Source organism: Panthera uncia, chromosome E1, assembly GCF_023721935.1.
Source record: "Panthera uncia isolate 11264 chromosome E1, Puncia_PCG_1.0, whole genome shotgun sequence".
Lineage (NCBI taxonomy): Eukaryota > Metazoa > Chordata > Mammalia > Carnivora > Felidae > Panthera > Panthera uncia.
In genome coordinates this window covers 23,281,773-23,296,935 of record NC_064814.1, presented here as the reverse complement: position 1 = coordinate 23,296,935, position 15,163 = coordinate 23,281,773, and the positions used below count along the sequence as shown (strand labels likewise).

The following is a 15,163-nucleotide window of genomic DNA, read 5'->3' as shown; positions in this document are numbered from 1 at the left end:
AATAAGTGTTTGTTGAATGAATAACGAGGTATTGGGGTACAAACACCAAAATCAAGTAGGATATGGTTTACTCCTGATCCCTGAGTGTACCTCCTTCCTTCTCTTTTAGCTCTGGGTTTCTCAAAATCTGTTCCTCAAACTTCTCACCCTGTGGGATCAAATAGCACTGGGACGTTAACAAGTGGCGGTATGTGTTTGTGTGTGTATGTAATTTCTTGTAGGGAAATGCTGCGCTCTACTTACTTTGGGGGATTCTGTGTTCGAAACAGCGGTGAGCAAGGCTCTCTTCCTGCAGGACATCTCAGAGCCTTGATCACACTAATGTATATCGTGAATTGCTAGACCCACTATTGAATAGGCAGCCTTTCCCAATTACATTTGATTGCAAGGATCACCCTTACCCATTTTTAAAGAATATTTCGAGGAACTAATTTTATGCATATTCCACTTTGGGAATCACTCACTAGTTGCTAGAATATAGAATAGAATTGTATAGAATTCTATATTCTATAGAATAGAATTGTAAGAAAAAATACATATATTTTGTATACTACAGTTGTAGTATACATGTATATACAACTAGAGGGTTTTTTTATTAGTTAAGATCTTTGGGGATCCCAATTTCAGATGTTTTCTCTTCCCAGAAGTGGAATTTGAAAGAAGCAGCAATAAAATAAGTTTTTAGTGGGCCTTAGGATCAGGATATTTCAACTGAAGTCTTGACAATGGCCATACAGATTTTTGAAGCATGTTTCATTCCATTCAAAATAGTGTTTGTACTGCAAGTTTGAGGCTCCTGTAAAGAGAAGTTAAATCAAACCCCGGCACACCCTGAGTGCTATAAAATTACTCATGAGAAACTTGTTGTCAATTACCAGAGTAAAATAATAGGGCGTTTTTTTTTTCTCTCTTTATTTAAAATACCACTTCTCAGCCAGGCAGTCATGAGTGCCGTCAACAGCCGGATGTGTTGTTTCCCAGCAGGGTTGGGCAGGTTGCTGGGGCTCACCCAATGGGTGGATTTATGGCTTAGCTGGCATTCTGGGCGACACAAGGCAGTCTCGTGAGGAGAGAGGAGGAGGCAGGAGGAGAGATCCCGTGCATGTGACCGGTCCCATTTTCTTTCCTAAGATGGTACCAACCTCTTGGCCGCACAGTGGCTGTCCGTGCCCCTTGAAGATTTCTGTTCTGACCTTGATAGGCTTTCTGTGACCATGCTGGGATGACTTCTCCATGCTACCTATTGCTGCCTCCTCACCGTCGAGGTGAATGGAGAGCTCCCACAGCCACGGAGAAGCTGCCATATTGGTCTCTGGAGGAAGTGCTCCTTTTCTCCACTCTTAGGATCCATGACAAGGAAACGAATGCCTTGGCAATTGAGTTGGGGTTTGTTCGTGGCTCAATCCAGATGGCAAAAAAGGAAAGCCTCAATGAATTACCATATTATAACATTTATAAGACACTCCCAAATCACTAGCTCTCAACCAGCAAGAAGCATTAGCTAAGAGACCCAAGTTATGTTCTTAGCTATTATATTAACCAGCCATTTTTTAAACTAGCCATTTGAACATTATTTCACCTCTTGAGTCTGGATGTTCTGAGCGAAAGAATATCAACACTTATAAAGTCTCTTCTGGCATTGAATACTTTTACTCATATTCTAGAAGATGATACTTAACGACAATACTGTGTGTTGAGCATTATCACTTATGTCACACACAGTGGAGAAGCGGGGCTCAGAGAGTTTGAGTGACTTTGCCCAAGATCACACAGAGAGGGAGAGACGGATTCTGGAACTAAACCCAAGTTTCCGACTCCAAATTTTGCACCCTTCTTCCTCATTACACTGAGGAAATGGAACTTGACAATTCAGCTTTTAACATCATCTTACTGTAGGATTCAGTGCCTGCGGGGAGGCTGTCCCCTGCACACAGCGGCCAGCCAGAATTCCAAAGGGCCATCTGAGGACATTTCAGCCTTTTATCCAGATAAAAAATGGAGTCAGAGTTCCCTCTTCGAATGTACTCCGGAATCATTTGGTCTTGCTTTTAATCAGCCTCACTATCGATGAGGCACCTTTCCTGGAACCTTCCTTCTGCTCTCCCCTGCTACAGAGCTCAAGATAGTTTTTAAATTTGTATTTGTTTTTAGCCATTGGCGCTTCATTACACAAGTCATTAATCAGTAAGTCTGTCTATTTTCCATCAAGGACTGGAACGCTTGAACGCCAACAGTCAGTGTGGATTCTCCCCCCTTTGATAAGACTTACTTCTCTCTTACTTTTCTCATGTGTGGTTTCCATCTGAGTCTGCCACCCACTCCCCCCTTCCTAAGGCTTCAGATGTGCCCAGGGTCTAACCCTGACATGGCCATGACCACCGTACTGTTCACTTAGCTGCATATGTCCCTGTGAGGTGTTTATCTTCACACTTTCTGAGTCTCCCTCCCTCCAGCTCTCTGAGTTATCTGTCCCCCTCTAGTCCTTCGTGTTGCCCCTACCATTTCACCCCTTCCTGTTCTGGTGTCAGTTCTCAAGCCAACGTGCTGAGGAGAAAAGAGAAAAGAAGTTAAGAATCTGAAATCTGATGCCCAGCCGGCCTGTCTAATCCTGTTCCCTGGTATAGCAGGGGCTGAAAAACCTGCACCCCAGAGCTAAGAGGGGGAGATGGGCACCCTCTCTTTCTCTTTCATTCTGACGTGCCTGTCAACGCCCACGGGGGGGCTTTGAGGCCAAGAGGCCAAGGCAGTTCCAGATTGTTATTTGCCTTCATATGGTTTGGGGAGCACACTTCCTTTTCTTGGAAAAGGAATGGCCAAGGCGGCATGAGCTAAACAGAACCTTATGTTCCTGGAGGAGAGGAGAGGAAGAACTCAGGCTTCACTGACAGGATTACAATCCTGGACACACCGTCCATTAGACAGGTGGCCATGAAGCCTCATTTACCCTTACCATCCATTTTACCACTTGAAACCTAGAGATTCCAATGTCCTCACGAAGTCTGTGAAGTTAAAATTTAGAGATATGAAGCGTTTTGAAATAGTACATACGTCACATGATTTAAAGGATAGTTACTCTTCTGGAATGCATCACCTTTGAGGGTGGGGGGGAGTTCCTCTGGGGGAAGCATCAAGTCCCCATGGGCTTTCCCCGTTAGCTATATTCTGTTGTGGTTGATTGAAAAAGACCGATCGATTTTGATTTGTTTGGGTCATGTTGTGTCATCTATTCATGTCTGTTTTCAGATGTGACGATGATATGTCACTCACTGATCATAGCGTTTATGTGAATGATCTGGTTGGCTAATTGAGCAGCTTTTTTTTTTTTTTTAATGTTTATTTTGTTTTTGAGAGCTAGAGATAGAGCACGAGCAGGGAAGGGGCAGAGAGAGGGAGACATAGAATCTAAGGCAGGCTCCAGGCTCCCAGCTGTCAGCACAGAGTCCAACGTGGGGCTCGAACTCATGCACCGCGAGATCATGACCTGAGCCAAAGTCAGACGCTTAATCGACTGAGCCACCCATGTGCTCCTGAGCGACTACTTTTTTTAATATACATCCCTCCCACATCCACATGCTCAGTCAAGAAGAACATTCTTCTTCCACAGAAATGGCCAATTTTTCCATCAGGTTATGTGAGTAGCTGACCTCCCCTGTTAAAACCTTCATCTCTTGCTTGCTGTTATTTTTTAGGTATGTAACATATATCACACAATAGGGGAAGTTTCCAGAACTCTTTTAGTTATTCCCCTTACTTATATTTCACGTCGTCATGAGGAGGAACTCAAGGCAAGCTTTGTTCCTGGGAAAAAGACCCTGTAAACAACCTCTCAATTACCAGTTTGCAGTGAGGTAAACTGAGGAAAGATTAGGTCACCAGCACTACCTAATTATAACTGTCACCATCCAGCCCTGATGGGTAAGTTCATCCACTCCTAGTATACTCTTATATAAGTAAATCTCTGGAATCCAACATATTGTAATATATTAATTCCAGGATTATCATTTTCAAAAGGAAAAAAAATCTAACCACGCTCTGAGGAGGGATGTGTTTTCCTCATATAAGACCAGACGGGGGCATCTCTGAGAAAAATACAGCGCTGCTGGCTTTGGTGAGGAGGGCTTGCTTCTTAGGTAACTTGTGAGTATATCAGCAGCAGCTTCCTGCTGAAGAAGGTGTAATGTGAACTTGAACTCCCACCACCTACCCAACTCTTGGGACTCATTTCCTTGAGTTTCCAAACACACATAGATGAGATCCTTCATTAGCATCTAATAGAATGCTCACTTTGCTACATCTAAGTAAGAAATGAGGGAAGGGTAGATTTCTTGAGGAAAGAGTGTGGGGTACGTTCTGGAGGAGCTCATGGGAGGATACGGGGCCTGAGGAAAGGGACGGACAGGAGAAGGGGTATCTCCACATGGGAACTCTACTTTCCTGAGTTCTGTGATGCCTCTTCACCTTGGTAAGGTACAAGGAGATAAGGAAGTTGAAGTCCCCAATATTGAGATGTTCCTAACCCCTCAGTGAAAAAATGTGCACATTCAAGCAGGTGGATTGGGGAAGACTAGAGAGGCAGAGGGTCCCAGGGCAAGGAGGGATGTCTGCTTCCCCTTACCTTGTGGGTTGTTCCAACTCTTAGGGGGCTGGGGGGCACCAACCCTCATCTCTGTGGATCACCAGCCACATCACCTCAGGGTAGCAGCAGTTGTGGAGGGACCAGAAGATCAGCAGCGGCTGAGACAATTCCCTGAATGTAGGGAGGCATTAAAACTAATTCTGGGATGGCTCCTTCCCCTCCTTGCTCAGAAAGGAAAACCCCTGTGAGAAAGAGCCAAGACCCATGTACCGAGCAGGTTCTTCATGTACGCAATTTCCATGCTCCATCCTTCGTATCCAGTCCATGCGCCCCACTCATCACCTCTTTTTTTCCCATTGCACAGCTAATACACGATCAAATGATGCCCAATAATGTAAATGGGAGCCAAAGCAACTCCAAGGAGGTAGAGAAGCAATTGCAATATAAAGCATTTTTAGCTCATCTCAAAATTAAACATAAGCACCTTTTTATGTACACTGTGTTAGTTAAACTTTGTTCGGGTGGATGACCAAGAGTAGCCTTTAGATCTCCAAGTGTGAAAATGAGGCATCTTTCTTTTCCTTTCTTTCCTTTTTTTTTTTTTTTTTTTTTTTTTTTTTTCTTTTGTTTCTGTATGGTTTAGCCGCGATCTGCTAAGATTTGCAACTGCAACCAAGCCCTGTCACTTTTCCATGGGTCTCTGAGCTCTGCTGGAGTCGTTGGCTGGGCTTCCGTGGCTCATCCAAGGGTTTCTTTCCTTCATCTTAGAGGATGGGACAGGTTGAGCTGGCTGTTGCCAACTTCTTGAAAGCATTCCCAGATAGGAGGGAATATCCCTGCCAGGTGGTTGGAACAGAAAGACTTTCTAGAGAGGAGTTCGTGTTGGGTCTAGTTTTCATTACTAATTAAAATCTGTAGGTAATGGGTTACTAATTTGTTGGTTCCTTTTACCATGCTATTGCTTTTTAAGGACTTGGGGGCTAAGGAGGTTACATTTAGTATAGCTATTGTTTGATTGGGGTGTGGGGGTCTGGTGATGGTCTCCAGAGCATCTGCCCTGGGTTCTCCTTCTCTGACTTGGTATTCTGGGTGATAGAATTCAGAAGGACCTCTCATTCTGGGTCCCTAACCATTGGCAATCCAAGCCAAGCTGCACCAAGTTTCTCTTAGGCTTAAGCGAAAGAGAAATGCAGCTCATTGAGCAACTCTCCCTTCCCAGAGGGAAATTCATAATCCATTACCATCAACCCGTTTGCCAGTGAGCTTTGCAAGAAGTGGGACCAGTGGTGACTCTTAGTTTTCTAGAACAAGCTAGGGTGGAAAGTCTGAGCACTGGCCTTGGCATCAGAAGCTTTGAGTTTGAATGTGGACATGTCATGTGAATCTGGGAAAGTCATTTGAATTTTCCAAAACTCGATTTCTTTATCTGTGAAACCAGAGTAACAATCCCACCCACCCCCCGCCCCACCGTTGCCCATTTCAGAGGGTTGTGGGATGGAAGAACATGAAAATGAAGTATTGTTTGTGAAAAGGCGATGGAAAACATAAAGTGCAAAACCTAGCGGGATGTGAACATTGCTCAGGGAATGTGAAGCCAGAGCATGTTATAACTTATAAACTTCATCCAAATAGAAGACAACACTACCCCCAGCTCATTCCCTAATATATCCTCTCATCTGAGGCAATGCTCAGAGGACTTTGCTAGAGCTGTTGAGTATTGGGTCCTGAGAATAACAGATGTGTTCTTGACTTAACACTTCTGCACCTACCTGCCGGACAAAAACAGCCTTATGCCCTCACATGCTACTTCCTGGTGGCTTTTTTGGGTGACTTCCCATGGACTTGGCCATTTCTAGAGCATGTCAGTCCCATTATTTAAATCTTTGCTTTAGGAGCTTTGTATGCTGGTGGGAGAGCATGAGTGGCTTCCAATGGCAAGTTTTCCAGAAGCTCATGGCCCTAGCAGTGACTGCTGTGGAAACGGAGGCAGATCTCAACAGGCTGATGAGCGGGCAGGTCCAGCACCAGCCACAGGGAAGAACCTCAGGCCAGCTGCCAAGTTTCAGCCAAGAGGGAACATCTCTTCTGGAGTTTATAACCCTGCGAAGGAAGGAGTCAGTAACGAAAAGCTGCACCACACCCTTAATACCACAACATTACTCATGAACACCTTGCTGTTAATTAACAGCGGTAAATACCACAGTTATTTCATTTTGCTTATTACTCTCTCAGGTAGCAACACAGAGACACCCAGCAGTGGGACGAGGGGTAGTTTGTCTTCACAACGTCCCCGAGGTCCCACTGACACTGGGGCTCGAGCCGTTCCAATGGATCTCCCATCAAGGGGCCAGACTGAATCCTCGTCGAGCTGCTCAAACTCTTGAACCAAATGGAGGGTAAATGGCCATGACTTCTCTGGAGAGTTCAAGTTGGAACTTGCTGATTTTTGAATATTCCAACAAGTGCTTATTTGATATAAACAAGTCTCCAATCGCCTGTGAGCCTCCCTGCTTCCTGAGAGGGCCTCCGGAATGATGGGGTAGCTCTGGCCCGGCGTTGACAGGTGTTCGTCCCCACTGCCCACAACCTGGAAGGTCTCACTCAGGGAGCATTTTTCAACTGTCCACAACAATTCGGTTTCCCCCATATAGACATGTCCCCATCGGATGTTCAAATTTGACAAGGCCTATAGTAGTCACTTTTCCTTTTATTTTATTTATTTATTTATTTATTTATTTATTTTTCAATACGAGAAACGTGCATTGAGGACTACTTCATGCCAGATACTGGAGAGAACGAAGGTGAGTAGGATAGGATCCTGGCCTCCGGGAACTCACGGTCCAGCAAGGTAGATAGACACGTAACATGTTCAAACATAGCGTTGAATCATACATGCAACGAGGGTGGAAGTCGAGGGTACCATGGTAATCCCTGGGAAAAGCAGTCATTTTGGGGGTGAGAGATGAAATGAAAACTAAGTTTTGAAGGATGAAGAGGAGTTTTCTGGAAAGATAAGTCTTGCCATTCCAGGGAGAGATAATTGCAAGTGTCAAGATCTCAAGGGATAAGACAAAGAAAGCAAAACATGTTCCACCCAGTGAGAACAAGCACATGGTGATTGCTTATCCCAAGTGGGTCTTTTCTTACAGACTTGGCTGGTTTTCTGATTCCTCCTCCCCTACAGCACGTACACTAGGTTGGCTCTGTGACATTTCCCACCTGTGCTAGTGGGCTTATGCTGACCCACTATGCATCCCTTCACACATTCTTGTGTCACCCTGCAACAATACTGAGCTGCTTCGATGTTTTGTTCCTTCTGCCTCCTCATCTCCAAATATGGGGCTCAATCCCCATTCATCCCAGCTTAATTGCCTCCAAAGGTAATAAGTTCAAATGCATCTCTTTCAAACTTCACCCAGATGCCCCCTTTATACCTGATGTCGAGTGAGGAGTGGGGTTGCAGGAGAAAAATATATGAGGCTAGCTCTTGCTTTCTCTCCAGCTCATAAGCCATTGCCCCCCGTTCCCCCCCCCCCCCCCGCCCCCCGTGGAACAATTATCTAGATCTTCCAGTGGCTGTTGTTCCCATTCTGTGGGTCTCCAATTACACCCCTGGCCTCATGTCTCACCTCCATGCGCCACGGGCTCAGCGAATGTCCTCCGTGAGGTCGATATGACAAACATGAGGGTGGAGAAGTTTCCTGGCACAAGCCTCGTGGGACTACAGAGGTCCACAAAGTGCTTCTGATTCGTTTATTTGCTCCTCCTTTCTGACACTCGCCTGTTGGGCTCCAGGAAAACTGCTAGATGCTAAGTTTGCCACACTGGACAGAGCAAATGGTACCTGTCTCTGGGAAGCTTCTATTCACAGGATCCTGATTGGGAGCCACCAGCCAGGCTGAGATACGGGCTCTCTGGTACCCAACCACCTTCTAAGAAGGGCACAACACACTGTAAAACTACAAGTGCCTTTTGGGAAGGGGTCAACGAGCCACCATTGACCTGGAACAGCCACAGCTTCCGGCGAGGGTCGAGGCAGCCTGTCAACGGGCACACAGATTCTGAGGAACCGAGCTGCTGAGGAGATGATGCTCCAGAGGGTTTCTGGTGTTTGGGCTCCAAATGGCTTTAGAATGAATATTTTATTTGGGCAAGAGATTTGGAGATCCAATGAGCATCTGATTCATTCATGAAGAAAATGTGTCTAAAGTCAGACCCCATAGGGCCTTGAGATCATAGATGTCTATGTTTTGGAAAAGAGCCCATAAAATAAACAGTTTTGGATTTTTCTTTAAATGAGCGGTTTCCTGGCAGACCGGCTGACCCAGTGGCAGGACTGGGGTGCCACGTGTGTAGAGATCGGACACCAGCCTCTGTCCCCAAGCTTCTTAGAGACTCTGTCTCGTCTACCCGCTACTTGGAGCAGGGGTTTCTGTCTGTTTTGCTCACGGCCACACCTCCAGTGCCTAGAACAGTGTCTGCAACATAGCGAGTACTCAGTAAATTCTTGTGGGCTGAGTGGTTGAATGTTCATTTTGACCCAGACACAACCACCCAGCTGCCAACACCTTGTGAAAAGGAAGGCGAGGTGCTTGTTCTTTTTCGGCTTAATAACAGTCTGCAGGAACTGTTGTCTTTTATAAGCCTGCTTAGCTCATTGTGAAGGCCCAATAAATATTAATTGATGGACAAGAAGCTCTGGGGTTTGGCTCCAGCCAGATCCAAGTACTGTTTTTTGAGGAAGTTTATAAGAGCAGGGGAATGTAGGGTGTTATGTTGTGAGTCTGGAGGCTCTCAGGACCCCCTCCTCCTTCTCCCATACCCAAAGCCTGAGAGAAGTGGGTGGGGACAGAAGGGAAGCGCCTAATTATATTCATGGGTTATGTAATTACACTTTCAGGTTCCCACTGGTGGTGGGTTTTAAAGAAGCTTTGAGGAATTTCAATTTTGAAATGCTTTGTTTTCCTGGGCTTTGTTTCGCCTATCCTTTGTTCATCATCCTTGATCTTTTCCCGGTGCCTTCCGCGGGGAATTATCTGGAGATCAGCAGATATTATGTCACCTCGTCGGGCCCCCACTGGACTTGGTATCCACACACAACAAAGCAGAGACCTGGAGGGACTGACTTGCCAGTGGCTTTACCACAGGACCCAAATGCCCTCAATGCAGCCCGTGCTCCATCCGTTCAAGTCCCTTCCACCGTCAGACTTCATGATGTCCTAAAATAGTGGTTCTCACAGTCTTGTCCCCAGAGCAGCCTCAGCAACAACACCTGGGAACTTGCTAGAAAGGCAAATTCGTGGGTCCCACCCCAGAACTCCCAGAAACTCTAGGGTGGGGCCCAGCCATCTGTGTTTTAACAAGCCCTCCAGGGGAGTCTGATGCATGGTAATGTTTGGAAATCACTGCTCTAGATTCTAGAGTCTAGAACAACGATTCCCAGGCCAGGTGACTGCATTATTACAATCAGCTGCCTACCTGCCACCCCAGACCTGCCAGATGAGAATTCCCCAAGAGTGTGGCCCAAGCATCAGATTATTGGTTAGTTCTTTGAAACTCCATAGGGGTTCTAATGATGCATGGTCATGGCTGAGAGCCCCCAAACCAGAGTAACAACCTTTGCATTGGACATGTGTCAGGGCTATTCCCATGAACAAAACACCACAGAGGAGATAGAGGTAAGAACAAAGGTGTGGGCTTTACGCATCCTGTGCAAGAACACAGCCAGCTCTTGCACGTTGACCACGTTGCGCCCCAGTGCATGACTGCAGCCAGCGATGAGGCCTCTGCCTACGCAGAGGCTGTGATTCAGGGAACCGTGTGGGACGGCATCGTGCCATGGTTTCATGAGGAGCTGAAATGATTCGTGTGACATCTCCATTTGGGGAGATAAGCCTGTTTGAATCGGTAGCTCCATGGGGCAGAAGACTGTCATAGAGAGAGAGAGAGAGAGAGAGAGACAGAGATGAGAGGTCATCATTCAGAACTTTAGCCCAGTGTCTGCCGATAGGCAACTGTGGGTGGTGTTTCTCCTGGTCTCCCTCATCAGTCCGTGTAGTGACTAGTATGTAGGCTCACTCAGAGGTCCAGTAAAGACTCAGAGGCCTGGGCTTGTGGAAGTAAGAAAGGGCCCGGGCCTTTGCGTTTTTATAAAGTTCCCTGGGGATTCTGATATCCGCCAAAGTTTAAGGACCACTGCCTGTAGGCCACTTTTTTTTTGTAAAGTGCCAGGTAGTTACCATGTGGTCTCTGTCGCAGTTGCACAACTCCGCCATTGTAGTGAGAAAGCTGCCATAGACAATATGTTAAGTGAATGAACGTAGCTATGTTTCAATAAAACTTTATTGACAAAATCAAGTGGTGGGCCATTTGGCTCATGGGCCATAGTTTGCTAACCCCTACTCTATGCAGTACATCCTGACCATGACGGCCTCACATTTTGCAGATTGTCCTCTTAATCCTCAGATCGATCTCCTAGGTGTTCAAAAGGATCTGACGTCAATCTAGCTGTGTTTGAGGGATGAAACTAACACAGGGTCCCCCTGCTACAATGGCATCTTCACTCCTTATGACCACGACAGCACAATAGAGTCACTGTAAGAGGTTTTTTGTTTCCCTCCCTCCCTCCCTCCCTCCCTCCCTATAGCAGATGAGAAAATGAGGCTTGAGGAGGTCAAATCATTTGCCCCAAGATCATAGAGCTAATAAGCTTCATAAGAGTGTTAGTTTGTCCCCTGACACCTGCTGGGGTGGGCAGCTTTGAGAATGGCTACCAGTGATCCCTGTCACCTGGCATGCACACCCTTCGTAAGCCCCTCCCCTTGAGGGTGGGCTGGACCCAGCCACTCACCTCTAACCAGTAGAATACAGCAAAAGCTGATGGGTGCCACAGATGCGTGGATAAGCAAAACGTGGTCTATCCAAACAAAGGAATATTATCAGCCTTAACAAAGGAAGGAAATTCTGACACCTGCTACAACACGGATGAACCTTGAGGGCATAACGCTAAGTGAAAGCAGCCAGCCACGAAAGGACTGTTTTCCAGTCACATGGGGTAGCTAAAGTAGTCAAACAGAGATGGAAATAGAGTGGTGGTTGCTAGGAGTGGTGGGGGGGTGTGTCAGGGGAGTGTGGAAAGGAGTTTATTGTTTAATGGACGGGGACTTTCAGATGGGGAAGATGGAGAAGTTCTGGAGATGGATGGTGGTGATGTGACACTACATTATAAAGGGATTTAATACTACTGAGCTGTAGATTGAGAGACAGTTTAAGCGGTACATTTTATGTTATGTGTATTTTGCCACAATAAAAAAATTGGGGGGAAAAGGGGATGGGGTTTCACTTTCAAGATTGGGCTACAAAAAGTCTGGGATTTCCACCTTGCTTGCTCTCTCATTCTCTCTGTATTAATCAGGGTTTGCTAGAGAAACAAATAACAGGACAGATGGATAGCTGATTGATAGGTAGATGATTGACTGATTGATTGATTGATTGATTTTAAAGAATTGGTTCATGCAATTGCAAAGGTTCAATGAGTCCAAAATCTGATGGAGGAAGCCAACAGGCTGAAGCCTCAGGGAAGAGTTCAAGTCTAAAGCCCATCTGCTAGCAGAACATTTTCTTTCTGTGGGCAGGTCAGTCTTTGCTCTGTTAGGGCCTTCACATAATTGGATGAGGCCCACCCATACTACAGACGTAATCTGCTTGACTCAAAATCCACCCATTTAAATGTTAATCTCACCCAATGTACACATTCAGAGAAACGTCCAGATTAAATATTTGACCAAATATCTGGGCGCCATGGTACAGCCAGGTTGACGTATCCACTTAACCATCACATTTGCCCTCCCTCATTGTAAGGGAAACCAATAACTAGGTTGTGAGCCATGTTCCAGAGAAGCCCACACAACAAGGAACTGAAGGAGGCTTCAGGCTAACAGTTATTGTGGACCTGAAACCCTCCAACCAGTGGCTATGCGAGTGACCTTAGAAGCTGATATCCTCCCCCACTCCCTGGGTCAAGGCTGGAGATGAATCCACTCTGTGAGAGTTGGGGCACCCAGCTGAGCTGAGCCCAGATTCCTGACGCATAGAAACTCTGAGATAGTAAGTGTTTGTTGTCTGAAGCTGCTAAATTTTAGGATCGCTTGTTACACAGCAATAGATAGCTAACACATTCGCAGTACTGCTTAAGCTGGTTCTGCGATTTTTCCCGAATATTTCATCTTAACTATGGGTGTGTGCCCTGGGTCTCCAGTAGAGAGACTGATCTGTGACCCATCCAACATTCGAACGGATTGACTCAGTGAAATTTTTAGTGCTCTCCCTTCCCATCTCCATTCTTACTGTGGACAGTTTTAATCCAGTTCCCAGACGGGAAACTGAGTTTGAAGTGGCCTGTCCAGAATTATGGAACCGCGTGCCTCCCAGGACTGGAGTTCACATTTACAGCTCTATAGCCCCATGGATTGACTATTCCCATGTCAAAAACACAGCTTTCCTTCAGTCAAGGCCCTTCGGCAAGGAGGACTTGATCAAATTCCATATTGAAGCAGAGACTTATTGCATCTGGGGAAGGAATTCATTCCGCTGAGCCCTCCGCAGTGGGGCCCTCGTGGTAGGCAGTCCTTCCATGTTAATAAATGTCTCACCTACCAGACAGCTTCAATAAGGTGAACCGCCAAGGGGAGGTCACGCTTGCCAGTTTAGTTTTACTAAGACATGGAGGGCCCGTCTGATGAGGCTCTGGAATTTAGCTGTTGTCCTGAAGGAAAGACAGACTGGCAGCAGCTTCCCAAAGACCTGGCCCCCTCCCTTCCCAGACACGCTCTTATTCTGTTTCTACTCTTAACGGCTAGAGACCGCTGGAGTCACGCTGCCCTGTGTGTGTGTGTGTGTGTGCGCGCCACACGTGTGTATTATTAGATATAACATGCGTACAGCTTTTCTATTTTTAACAACGCTTCCCTAGCAGCTGTCTCATTTGTTGTCCCCATAAACTGTAGGCATTACTCCTCCATTTTACAGGTGGGTATCACTGAGTGTCAGAAGTGACCTGCTTCCCTCGGGTTACACTGTTATTGAGGGGTGCCCCCCGCCCCGCTCACCACTTAGGGGTGCTGACTGCTAATCCTCCAGGGACTGTGTTCTCTTGTTGGACACAGTATTCCTTTGCAGCATCTTCAAAGGAAATCTTAGGGTCCAAGGGTTCCCTACAGTTTCTCAGAGCTTCAGATTTTCACGAAAGGAAGTAAATAACAGAACACCCCAAGCTTGTAGCGGGAAATGGAAAGAAAAGCAGAGCAGAATTTGACAATCAGAGAGATTATAAAAATCATTTGGGATCAGGCCCTTCACTTGACAAATGAAGAGACAGAGATGTGTATGGGAAGGTGAGTCAGGCAGGTTAAGATTGAACTGTGGTCCCGGACCCCAGCTGTGGCCACAGCACCGTCCTTCCGCACAGACACAGACAGGGAGGTTTCAATGGCCCTGAAGGATCTGCCTAAGCACCTGCGTCTTCCTGTTCCCTCCTCCCCACATGGAGGCTCCCCTGAAACTCTGAGAGCCAGATTTGCTCAGCTTGACTCATGGTCAGCTTTGAGCTTTCTCTGGGGCCCGGCCTTGATGAACTTCCCTTCCGGGACTGTCCCTCTCTGCTCCCCCCTCCCCCGGATTCCCAGAGGCGTTCACCTGCCAGTTAGGTGCCCTCTTCTTCCCCTGGCCGTCTTCCCTTCAGTTCACTCTGCCGGGCCATGAGTAATGGTGCCTCTCCTTCAAAGAGGAAAAAGATTGATGGCAGAGGAAAAGGCCAGTGAAGATCCCCCCCCCCCTCCGCCCCCACTCCTCTGGCTCCAGCAGGAAAAGTGCCTCTTACGGGTGGGTTTATGAAGTGGCCACATCTCCCCCTTCCAGATAAAGCCTGGCAGAGACTCGCCCACCCACAGTCCCGTGTTTCCTCTCCGTAGCCGGTTCCAGGGCAAGATTCTCCAAGGTGGGTGTGCAAATAGGACCACCAGCGGGGAGCAGCGGCTACTTTTTCAGACGGAGAGAGATCTAGACAACCGTGCAGACGTCCTCTGGTCTTCCAGTCCCGCCTGAATTCTGAGAGCGCTTCAGTGGGATTAAGGGGAGATCTGCCTTTTTTGTTTTCAATTACAGGTCAAATCCTGCTCCAAGAAAATGGAATATTTCTGCACCATGAGAACATCGCTCTGGCTTTTTTCCTTATGTGATCACCACCACCTGAAGTGAGTATTGCCAAATAAGATACAGGATCCCCAGGTAAATTCAAATTCCAGATGAATAACCAGTAATTTTTTTTTTTTTAGTGTAAGTATATCCCAAATATGACATGGGACACACTTATACTAAAACACGCATTCCTTGCTATTCTGGTTGCCAAATCTGACAGCCCTAGCTGAAGAGCCATTTCTCTTGTCTCTCTTTGGTCTAAGTTCTAAGGACGAATTGAAAAGCACTTTGGGGCAACAGATTTCCTGAGGTCAGGAACTGGGCATGCTTCTTTGTATTTCCTCCCTTGCTATGACCCCCAGGGCCCTGCTTCTCCTGCCTGTGCACGGAAGG

At 46.7% G+C, this 15,163-nt stretch overlaps 1 long non-coding RNA gene across 1 annotated transcript in view; it reads left to right on the top strand.

Annotated features, from left to right (window-relative positions):
• LOC125927391 (uncharacterized) overlaps positions 1 to 14,820 on the top strand; it is a 293,134-nt gene extending 278,314 nt beyond the window's left edge. Inside the window, exon 3 of the long non-coding RNA XR_007459327.1 lies at positions 14,738 to 14,820. This is a non-coding gene — a long non-coding RNA (uncharacterized LOC125927391). The remainder of the gene's footprint in view (positions 1 to 14,737) is intronic.
• The last annotated feature ends 343 nt before the right edge of the window (positions 14,821 to 15,163 follow it).